Below are 12369 nucleotides of genomic sequence, written 5' to 3' on the forward strand. Positions count from 1 at the left end.
AAATAATAGTAACCACTTTTTCCAACACAACATGCGTCTAATAAACAATATGGCCAGGGACTATAGGTATTTAAAGGATTTCACTTGTTCAACTGTTTCGTTATTTATTATTATTTTTACTCTTATTAGTTGTGGTCGTAGGAATGCTAATGTTTAGTATTTTTCTGAAGATATTTTCATATTATAATTAATAGATACTTGATTTAATTAAAAAAAAAGCTTCATGTAAGCATTTTCTGTTTTCCTGATGACCACTCATCATCAGCAAATAAATATGGAACAGATAATATGAGCTACTCTCATATTCGATATTTATATATGTGTTTGCTCTGGTACATATTTCACAACAATGCATGTGCTGAAATAAGGTGAAAGGTTGGTCGTATCAGGATACGACGATCTGAAGGGACTGATTGCTAATATGACCCCAACCTACTTAGAAATTGATCTGAGGTCAATTAGCGTGCCTTTATTATCTCTCCATGAACAGACCGGAAAAATACCTTAAAATAACTCACGATCGATTTATCCTTGCTCCTCCCCGTTCACCAATGAATAATCATCTTACGGAATTACACTTGTTATAAAGATTGCAGTGATACCGGTCAGCCTTTATGTTTCCTTAGAGAAATTGTTGAGTGCCTGTAATAAAAATCTATATCGACTATTTCGTTTATATGACGTCATTCCATTTTCGGAAATGAAATGTAATGAAATTTTGAATTCCAACCAATCACAGTCATACATCGCGATAATTTCTGCAGCTTGATTTATCACTGTCAATTTATCGCTTGGTGGTTCTTTTGTTTAGTCAGTGTCGCCAACTGTTCCCACGTAAATCAATGAGCATGAATCCGTTGTACTAAATAAATTGCGAAATCCTACTTCCACATCTACATCTTCATATTTTAATTCCATGTCCATTGTATCTAAATAAAATGACATTCCTTTATAACAGTTGTTCATTTAATTAATGTATTAATCAGGTTATTTGTAATTATACTATAAAACGTTTAAATTCAATTATGATTTCAACATATAATGAAAATGTATTTCTGTTATAATAACAAGAGAAAAATGCAGTACATGTAATTAACATTTTAAAATCTGTATTTCGCTTTTCTCAATTGGCATTACTGAATAACATTCAATTTCTTTATTGCATTAATCGTTATTAATGTATTTCGACTTCACAATGTCTGATTAGGTTAAGTATTAATAAATATACAATTATTAACGATTTTGTGAGCGAATTTTAGGGATATATTATTTACATTTTTATTTTGTTCAGGAAATAGTCTTAATAAATGTCACTCGAGGTCTGAGATTTCCCAAACAAATCCACTCGCTTCGCTTGCGGATTTATCGGCAAATCTCAAACCCCTTTTGTGACATTACTATAGATAATTTCGCAGAAATTTACAGGATGTACTCGTATCACACAAATGACGGAGATATAGGCTTTGTATAAACATGTATTTAATTAAGCAATACATGTTTTAATATCATCCTTGGCAGTAGGGCTATGATAGGGGTAGAAGCACCTGGGCATGTCGTTCTTCTCAATGCATCGGTGCATACAGTTGAGGATGTGGACATGTGAATAGGCAATTGACCGATTGCTTGACGAAGTTTTCGCTTCCTCTGAAGCCATCCTCACATACAAATAACATGCCTACATTTCGTCACGGAGGCAATAATTTATGCACAAAAATTATGTAGTGATATCCTCCACACGCCCATCGACCTTCACGCGCTACCGACATACAGGGATATAGCACCCAAACGACATGCAGTATAATCGGACATACGCTGTTTAATGAGAAATATTTATATTGGTTTCCAAAATCCACTATAACTTTGTGTAACTTACAAACATTTACTTTTCCCTTTATATGAAATTATTAATATTTAAAACATTTCTAGATTCTCATTGAAATACAGATTAATTGTATCGCTCACACTGATTGTATTGTAGTGTATTTATTAACATTTCATTGTATTCATACATTGCTTCACAGCTAGAATATGGAACAAGGCAAAAAACTTAATACTACTACAAAGCCTTAATTTATAATCACAGTCTATACTGTTTTCGCTGTAAGAAAAATCCTAATGTAAACACAAGCACGTGGCTGTCATACCCGTGATTGGCTCACAGTCGAAACACTCACACGACGCAGGAAAATATAGTCCGTATTTGGAAACTATCATCTTGTATTATTTGAAAATAAAAAATTGAATTCTAGTTGTTAAATACAATGAAACGTATAACTTCACTCATATGTAAAACGCTAAGTAAAAGAAAAGCTACTTTTATATTTTGTTATGTACTATGAACGCAGATGAATACCAACAGTAATGCCGAGGTTGTCTGTTCTTGTAACAAGCTGGCGTCACTTGAGCTCGTAGTTGTTCACGTAAGCACGTGGTACTGAAGAATGGCTTCTGCATCCTGGGTGTGTGTGGTTATTAAACATAAGAGTAGAAACCCTCTCAAAAGCGGAGAAAAACAAATAGTCTTAAATGTATATAATAAGTAGACATCGGATTCTAGGGCAAATGCCTATTTTGTTTCTTTAGGAGAAAAGTAAAAATAATTATTAATATTTGTGTTTCATGGAAATTGAAAGGTATTCAAAGAGTTTTATAGTGCCCTAAAATGCCCTAAAACGGTTATTAGAGCCTAATTTGTTAATATTCGCCTAAAAATGCCTAACTCACTGTAAAGTTTCGCATTTTACTCTTACTTTTTATAATTTATACATACATTCACTGCGAAATTTAAGGCATTTAAAAAGTGGAAAGTTTGCTTCACACCGGCCATGAAACCATTGATAAAGGAAAGAAAATGTTTTGAATCTCACGACACTCACAATAGATTTCACCGAATTTAACATGTTTGGAGGCATAAATGCCGACAAAGAACCAACCTTAGTTTTGAAGCAGGCAACAATCACAACATGTGCTGCTACCGATTCAGAGATATACTATACTATAAAAATGACTGTTTTCGGTCTGAAACCGATTAGCTGTACTGCCCTTCAGAGTGTCATAAAATCACAATTTTTGGAGAAAGAGTGTTTTTGAAATATTTATGAAAAGTCGTAAAACTGCGAATTAGTAGGGTAAACCGTTACAAAATATTTAAAAGAATGGCCCTCCTAGTGTTAACACTACCAGGAAATGCAACAATAAGTGGAACTTTGTATTTTTGTCCAATTGAATCTCAATAACAACGGTTCATTTGAATGCTCGTTAACAGTTGCTCTTTCCCTCACCTTATTTGTGTTGAGAAGTTTTGAGCGGTAGGACGTTTTCCTGTGAAGTTTAACGCGATAATGCCGAAAAATATAAGTGCAAAATCTACATTGATCCGGCAATGGCTAACAGAATATTCAGAATTCACTTATGATGGAAAAATAATATTCTGCAAGATTTGTAGCAAACAGGTATGTAACAATAGTTGAAATATATAAATTCTATTAATTTTAATGAGTAGGCCTATAATATTTATACATTGACTGAGCTATCCTGAGGTATAATTCTTTTTAGGACAACTACACTTTAACCTTTTAAATTCCGATAGTTAAAGTATTTGCAGGTCATTAAAATTTTGATTGTTCGAACCCACTAACTTTGTGATAGAAATACGGCAATACAACAATTAGGATTTTATTTTAATTCAGTTTACTTTACATTTTTAGAGTTCGCAAGAAAATAAGTGCCACCTAAAGCAGCATGTGCAAGGAGCGGCTCATAAGGCTAAAGCTCAGCAGAAAAATCAACTGCAACAAACTTTACTAACACAGCCTACTTCATCCAATCTCAGCAGCAATTTCTATGCTGATTTAACCAGAGCGTTTGTTGCTGCTAACATTCCCTGGAATGCAATTGAAAATCCGATTTTAAGACAGTTTTTACAAAAATACTGCAAACAAAATATCCCGTCTGAGTCGACCCTAAGAAAAAATTACTTAGACAGAATATACAATGAAACTTTAGCTTCCATTCGGGAGGATATAGGTGATTCTTACATATGGGTCTCTGTGGATGAAACCTCAGATCCTATGAATAGGTATATAGCAAATATGGTAGTAGGAAAACTTAGTCCTGATGGACCTTCGATTCCACACCTCGTATGTGTTAAGGAACTTTAGAAAGTGAATAGCCAAGCCATTGCTTATTTTGTAAATAAAGGCCTACAGTCTTTATACTCAGGTAATATAGACGATTCTAAAGTTCTGTTATTTTGTACTGATGCTGCCTCATACATGGTTGCTGCAGCTCCACTTCTTAAAACATTTTATCCTAACCTCACGCATGTAACCTGTCTAGCACATGGCCTTCACAGGGTTTCTGAAACAATCCGGAATGAATTTCCTCTTGTCAATTCGTTTATTTCTAACACAAAAAATGTTTTTGTAAAGCCCCATCCAGGATTTCAATATTCAGAGAGAACTTTCCAGATATCCCACTCCCACCTCAGCCGGTTGTTACACGATGGGGAACCTGGATTCAGTCAGTGGTGTATTATTCTAAGTATTTTAAAGAAGTGGTCACAGTTATTGATAAATTACCTGAAACTGATAGTGCAGCGTGTGTGAAAGCAGTGAAAGATTGTCTGAATGACTCACGAGTGAAAAACGATATTGCCTACATAACATCAAACTTTTCTTTCATACCTGCAAGCATTGAACAATTAGAACGTGAAAAACAATCTCTTTGTAGCCAAATAGCAATAGTAAAGGAAGCTTAAGTGAACATACATTCTGCTTTGGGCGAAACTGGGAAAAAAGTTAAAAATAAGTGGGACAACGTATTAAATAAGAATGTAGGATTTTCATTGTTGGAAAAAGTATCAAGAGTGATATCGGGGGAAAGTGTAAATGTTCCAGTAAGTATTGATGTTTCTATTGTACCTAATTTAAAATTTGCGCCTCTCACATCAGTTTCGGTTGAAAGAAGTTTTTCTGCTTTCAAAATTATTCTCAGTGACAAAAGGCAAAGGTTAACTGTGGAGAATTTAGAAAAAATTCTGGTGGTGTACTGTGCAGATAATTATAATAAAGTCTGAGCATGGAACTGAATTTCAATAACTTAAAATGAGTAATCTTGATATCAATAATCATTATTTCATTAGTTTCAATATATTAAATTTGTGCAGCTCTGTTTATAAATATAATATAGTATTCTTTTTTAATGTTTAAACATACTTTTTTGTGCGTATTTTAGTGTATAACTAAAACTTTCAGTGAAAGAAATAAGTATGATACCTTGATGTGCCTAAAATGCCTATTTTCATTAAAATAGAGCCTAATTTTACAAATTTTGAGCTTATTTTAGGCGCCTAAAACTTCAATTTTTAGTGCCTAAAAATCCGATGTCTAATAATAAGTTAAGTGAGTTTTAATTACAGTAATTATAAAGTAAATGTTTCCTAAGCAAATGAATACATAGTAGTGAGGTTAGGTCTACTTGACGAGTAACGGGAAATGTTTAACATGAAACAGAATGTACAACAATAGGCGGGAACATGTACTGAGAATCTAAGGCGTCAAACAGCGGCCAATGAAGCCCCACTTCAGTCACGTGCTATTGTTTACATTAGGATTTTTCTTACAGCGAAAAGATTATAGTTGAAATACAGGGTGTTTCCGAAGTGGTGTTACAAACTTTCAGGGATGATGGCGAAGGGCACATGTATCAATTTGAGATAAGGAACCATGGTCCGGAAATGACTGAGTCGAAAGTTATAAGCAAAAATAGTTGTGTGGAAATGGAATTGTAATTTGGCACCACGTGCCTTCCTTCTCATAACTTTTGAAGGAGTCGTGGAAAAATGGTATGGGCCGGATGTCTCCTACGTGGGTACTTAACCCGATACAATCTGTGAGCTTTTCTACTGTTACCATTGGCTCATCCGTATTCGAAAATCAGGTCTGCTTATTCCGTTCTCGTGTACTCCTCCATTTCACTAGGACTGATCGACGGACACTGCAACTTGTACAGTCAATTCTATGTATTTATCCCAAGTCACAATGGAAGTGCTGAGAGAGTATTTTCCCTAATATCTGCTCAATGGACAAAATAATGAAATCGCATGCTAACGGAGACGGTCAGATGTATCATCATTGTGAAATATAATTTCATGTGAATAGTTCCATAGTTATTTGTTACAAGATAGAAGTTTGTCTGTTCAGGTGATGAGTGGAACAGAGAAAAATTCTCTCCGGCACCGGGATTTGAACCCGGGTTTTCAGCTCTACGTGCTGATGCTCTGGCCACTAAGCCACACCGGATTCCCATCCCGATGTCGGATCGAATCCTCTCAGTTTAAGTTCCACCTCTTGGGTTCCCTCTAGTGGCCTACCCTCATGCACTGCGTCATAGATGTATGGCAGTGGGACAATGTCCACATATGTGCAGAGCTGCACTCGTTATAAGTGACTAAGTGGCCAGGATTCGACGGAATAAGCGCCGTCTTAAATCACTAAGTGATTATTTTTCGCATATCATACTGTACTCCAACCAGGAGAAAGTCTCAGGGGAATGAGAAGCAGCGGGGTAATGCTGTGAATGAATGTTGATGTCATAAGGTCACACACGTGGGTACACGCATCTCCATTGGCTAACTCTCAAAGCACAAACGATAACACTGTTACACACATATTTATACTACCCTAGTTACAAAATTAGATCACGGTTAATTTCCTGGTCGTTTAATCCCTCCATACAGGAAATAACATATGCAGGAGAGCGCATGTTTTTTAAACTGACGTTATAACGGTAACATTATCTACTCCGCCCCAATAGATGACGCAATAGTAAGCACATTCCTTTCACGGTTAAACTCCTGGTTGGAGAACAGTATGTACTTCGGTACATCATAATAATATATATTGTCTGTTCAGGCTCTCGTGCATAAAGTGGGCTCCACCGATAAGTACAGATGTAATACTGATCCAGCAACTAGTGAGAAAACTGACTAAGGTGAGCCATTGTTTTTATCTTTAATTTCATTCATACCAATTTTTAAAAAGTCCTCCTTTTTTTCAGCAATGTCCTCTTATTTTGGATTCCATGTCCTCCTATAGAATTTATTCTCATGGTAACCCTAGCCTAAACTCGTGACTTGATGATGATGATGATGATGATGATGATGAATTAATAAGGTAATGTTATAAGTTTTATAATCCTTTGCAATGTTTTTTGTTCGCTGAATTTCTTCTTCCATGTAACATTCAGTAACTGCACAAAGAAAGATCTGGAAGTATTGCTTACACATAAAATTCTTCGGACGTCTTCTACTCAACATTGTATTTATGAAAGTAGGCCAATCGGCCCATTAATTTTTTATTCATCCCGAACCAAGCTCGGAGGCACACGTGAAGGGATGCTCCTTTGTTAGAAGTTCACGTGCACGAGAATTCTCTCGGATTAAACGAATAACAACTACAGAAACGTTTCTCCTTTCACCTCGGTACTTGCCCCCCGGCTAGCGCGAACCCCAGAACCAATTAATTTGAATTAGCATAATGACCGTTGCGTTTTGTCGGAGATAAAATCTCGCGATGGCGTTTCATTGTTTTTGAGATGGGTTATGTCTGACGTCCTGGGGCAACAGGAAAGCAAAGATAGGACTTCTGACCCTGCGCCTTTCTTTCGTTATGGCTAGCGAAAGGGTTGTAGCAAGCGACAGTGGTGGTTCGTGTAGGTGAGGTCCGTTCAACAGATAGAAGAAGAATTTTCAGGCTTCACTTATGTGTTGAATTTCTTTCAATAAGTGCTCCTCGGGCACGGTGCTCAGTATGCAAGTGAATTCTTTCTGAATAATTTCAAGGGAAAAATTGTTCCGGGGCCGAGTATCGATCCCGGGACCTCTGGTTGAACGTAGCAGCGCTCTGCCAACTGAGTTACCCGGGAACTCCACCCGAGACCGTCTCAACTTTTCCCTTTTATATCCACACAACTCGCGTGGGCTGACGAAACGCCAGAGACCCACATCGAGTGCACACAATCTCTGTGTGACTTGGAATTGTGGTTTTTTGTTAACGTACACAGTAAAAGGGAAAAGTTGAGACGGTGTCGGGTGGAGTTCCCGGGTAGCTCAGTTGGTAGAGCGCTGGTACATTCAACCAGAGGTCCCGGGATCGATACCCGGCCCCGGAACAATTTTTCCCTTGAAATTATTCAAATCTGCTTTACAGGGAGCATTACATGAAAGTCTAGATTTGAGTAATATATACGTCAATGTGTACGTTAACAGAAAACCACAATTCCAAGTCACACAGAGATTGTGTGCACTCGATGTGGGTCTCTGGCGTTTCGTCAGCCCAACGCGAGTTGTGTAGATATAAAAGGGAAAAGTTGAGACGATGTCGGGTGGAGTTCTCGGGTAGCTCAGTTGGCAGAGCAATGGTACGTTCAACCAGAGGTCCCGGGATCAATACCCGGCGCGGAACAATTTTTCCCTTGGAATTATTCAAATCTGCTTTACAGGGAGCATTACCTGAAAGCCTAGCTTTGAATGAGTTCTTTCTATCTTACAATTTTAAATGGTGTTTGTAGTTTTATTCATGCAACACAGGTACATTCATATTAATTACATTTTTAAGCAGTACGAAGAGCTTAGGCTCTATTAAAGTCCAAAAATCAGGAGAGTCTTCATTTATCGGGACGTATGGCTACTCTTACTTTCGAAACCATAAGTCAGTATACTAATGAAAAAGAATGGCGAGTTCCGATTCACTCTTACACTTATGCTTAGAGTGTTTGTACAGCATTTAACGAACACTGGAATTTACATATTTCACATCCCCTTCAATTCTCTTGTTAGTTGTGTAAGATGGATTAAATTTAAGGGCAGAGAATGGTATTTTTTGGGGAAAAATGAGTAAATTAAAAAAAAATCTTTAAAATACTCTGTGATATGTGTGGAATGCATAGCATAACATTTTGTGGGTATTTATGCCCTTATCGGATATTGAGACGTCATTTTTAAACTTCCTGCGCTATGGATTTTTAAATCACACGCCCGCTTTTATCGGTTTCCAGTAACTTCATTTTTTTTTTTTGCTGCATTGCCAGACAAAAATGGATATAATTTCTGAACTATTAAAGATACATGCATGAAATTTAGAATACTTATTCTTTAGACTATTAGGAAACTTTTCTCTGTAACAGAATTTTGTTAATTGATTTCATTTAAAAAATACGTCCGTTTGTTTGCAAGAAAGGAAATCAGAAAATTATTAAATTTTAATTGTTTATTTTAAAAACGTAGGGACTAATATCAAAATTCTGTTACAGACAGTTTTTAGAACATGCTTTTGCAAATACATTGCAAAAAAACTGTTTGAATCTATATTTAAAAACGGCTTAATATATCGGTTTTAGTACAATCCTGCATTGGGTATATTTTTTTTTTCAAATTTGGGCCCCCAAATAATTTATTTTTTGAAAATATTTTTATTTGGTTGAGTTGCCACAGCTATGAGCTCTCTACATACAAAAAATTAATATTTTACACCAAATAGGAAAAAAGTTAAAAAAAATACCATCCTCTCCCCTTAATATAAAATAAAATATTGATGATGATAGTAAAATATACACTTCTCAGTGTGTCTTATGGATGTTAAATAAGTATTGAAATTGGTAACTCATGTGGATTATCTAACAGCATATTTGTAGCGTCTGGAAGGAATGTGAAAAAAACATGAACTTCGGACCCTAGTTATTTGCAACATCTATTTTGCTTATAAATTAGAATTCCAATTACATAGGATTTGAAATGATGTTTACAGAAATCCGGCAACTGTTATATCAATTCATCACGTGTCACGTGAGAAAGTAGCCTTGTACTATAGTGAATCCTGTTTATCTGCTCATAACTTGTTGTACAGTAGTAAAATGCTTTCCTCGCGATTTGACCTTGCCCGTTATCTGCATGGGTCTTTTATCTGTCTGTAAGTTACAGTCAGAGTATGACTTGGAAATGTTGCTTAATATTTTCCAAGAAGTGTTACGAAATAGAGCCCACTTCTAGAGTACTGATTATTTATTTTTGTGAAATAAAAAAAAAAATAACTAGGCAAGATGAATAAATTTATTCTCAAATGTTTATCAAAAACATCTCTTCTTGTTCTTTAAATTTAAATTCCTGTTCGTATTGCAATAATTATTGTTGCTGATGTCTACTCCTAACAATATTAGAGAGTTTTCGCACCCTCGTTGCTCGCTAAACGGCTAACGCTATGTTGACGTCACAGTAACGTATTTTGTGACGAATGTTCACGTTCTTGAAACTTCAGAAAGAATCGTAAGGGATCGGTGCACGTATTCCATTAACGTACTTACTGGCTTTTAAGGAACTCGGGGGTTCATTGCCACCCTCACACAAGCCCGCCATTGGTCCCTATCCTGAGCAAGATTAATCCAGTCTCTACCATCATATCCCACCTCCCTGAAATCCATTTTAATATTATCTTCCCATCTACGTCTCGGCTTCCCCAAAGGTCTTTCTCCCTCCGGCCTCCCAACTAACACTCTATATGCACCTCTGGATTCGCGCATACGTACTACATGCCCTGCCCATCTCAAACGTCTGGATTTTATGTTCCTAATTATGTCAGGTGAAGTATACAATGCTTGCAGCTCTGCATTGTGTAACTTTCTCCATTCTCCTGTAACTTCATCCCTCTTAGCCCCAAATATTTTCCTAAGCATCTTATTTTCAAACACCCTTAATCTCTGTTCCTCTCTCAAAGTGAGAGTCCAAGTTTCACAACCATACGGAACAACCGGTAATATAACTGTTTTATAAATTCCAACTTTCAGATTTATTCCATTAACGTAAGGATCTAATATACGATATTTTCCGCTCCGTTAAACATTTATCATGTCGTAGCTCCTATGATAGTCAATCAATCATGCTGTAATTTTTTTTAATTGATAGCTCAGTGTCGAAGGAAAGTATAGAAAAAAAATTGGAAATGAAAACCTTTTTTGAAAAGCGTGAAAAAAAATACTAACTTCGAAGTGATCTGTTCAGAATAGACATTTACACTTTCAAAAGTTGGCAAGTGGCAAACTTTTTTGTTTTTCACTTTCGATGGAGGATCAAAGCGAGAGGAATGTTGAGAAAGAATGGAAATTACTTTTAAAAGTGATAACTACTCAAAATCTTTACCGGTTTCCGACTTACAGCGAGTTAAATAAAGGAGCGTTTTCGCTTGGCGGAATACTGACGACTCAATCTTTTGTCTGCTGGAATCTCAACGAGAAATTCTTTCTTGAGCCTTCTTGTACTTCGGCCTGATTAATTTATCCATCTTGAGCTGTTCTAAGTAGATGACTATCATCCTCGGTGGTAAATTTCAAAACAGATGCCATGTTTAACATCGAATTAGGCTTACGGTAAACTTCGTTTACTTCCACGTTATCCGCCGAGAGATAGCGGGGCCGCTATTAAAATAACGTGAGGTGAATGGCTCGTTCATCAATGGCGGACCAGTTGAGTGCGAAAACTATTATATATTTACTAAAAACATTTTGTGTATTTGAGAAACAACACATGTTCAGGAACTTTGGGGCATCCTAGCGCTCTGATATACAGTAATTTTATTAAATGTTTCTTTAAAATATCTGGAAATATTGCAATTCATATGAAAAATTAACCCTAAAAAAAAGAACTTAATCAAATATTTAGGCTTATAAGTTGGAGAGGGTTTTTTGCATTTTTTTTTAACTTATAGCTAAGGATATGTGTGCTTTCTCAAATAACCGATTCATTTTCTTTGGCCCACTGTCGTCTTCTATATTTAGTGATATATGTCGACATATACATGTACGAGGTACATAAATTTGAAAATAGGCGTCGACTAATCCGAACCAATTGACAAAATTACTTATTTATTAAATAATCGGCAATCAAGCAACAAACAAAATACAGAAGCCTAGAGGCTGCGTACAAGTAACGGTCATGAATTCAAACTCCACCTAGGCCTTGGACTTTTATTTTCTTGTATTATGTTCTGTGATGACTTGAATATACCCTCACAGCACAAAATTACGCTACATGTAGTACGGTTCAACAGTAACACAACATAGAAACAATACGCTCTTCGACTTGCCAATGTTGGTTATGCATAGGAACGTTGCGATACTATCGATATAAGTGATATCGATACTTTATATGCGATACTGACTCTAATTATATTCGATATTAAGTTTTCGATATTTTACTGGTGTCGATAGAAAAATAGCAGTATCAAAACAAATGTATTGAAAGCGACGAGACGAATCGGATTTCAGTCATTCCAAGCAAACTGGGAATTCCAATGAAAAACTATTTTTCGGAAATATTAG

At 36.1% G+C, this 12369-nt stretch overlaps 1 non-coding gene across 1 annotated transcript; it reads left to right on the forward strand.

Moving 5' to 3' along the window:
- The first annotated feature begins 8099 nt into the window (after positions 1 to 8099).
- Positions 8100 to 8172, forward strand: TRNAN-AUU (transfer RNA asparagine (anticodon AUU)). The gene has a single exon. It is a non-coding gene; the product is annotated as a tRNA-Asn (tRNA).
- The last annotated feature ends 4197 nt before the right edge of the window (positions 8173 to 12369 follow it).

Source organism: Periplaneta americana, chromosome 11 (assembly GCF_040183065.1).
Source record: "Periplaneta americana isolate PAMFEO1 chromosome 11, P.americana_PAMFEO1_priV1, whole genome shotgun sequence".
In the NCBI taxonomy this organism is placed as follows: domain Eukaryota; kingdom Metazoa; phylum Arthropoda; class Insecta; order Blattodea; family Blattidae; genus Periplaneta; species Periplaneta americana.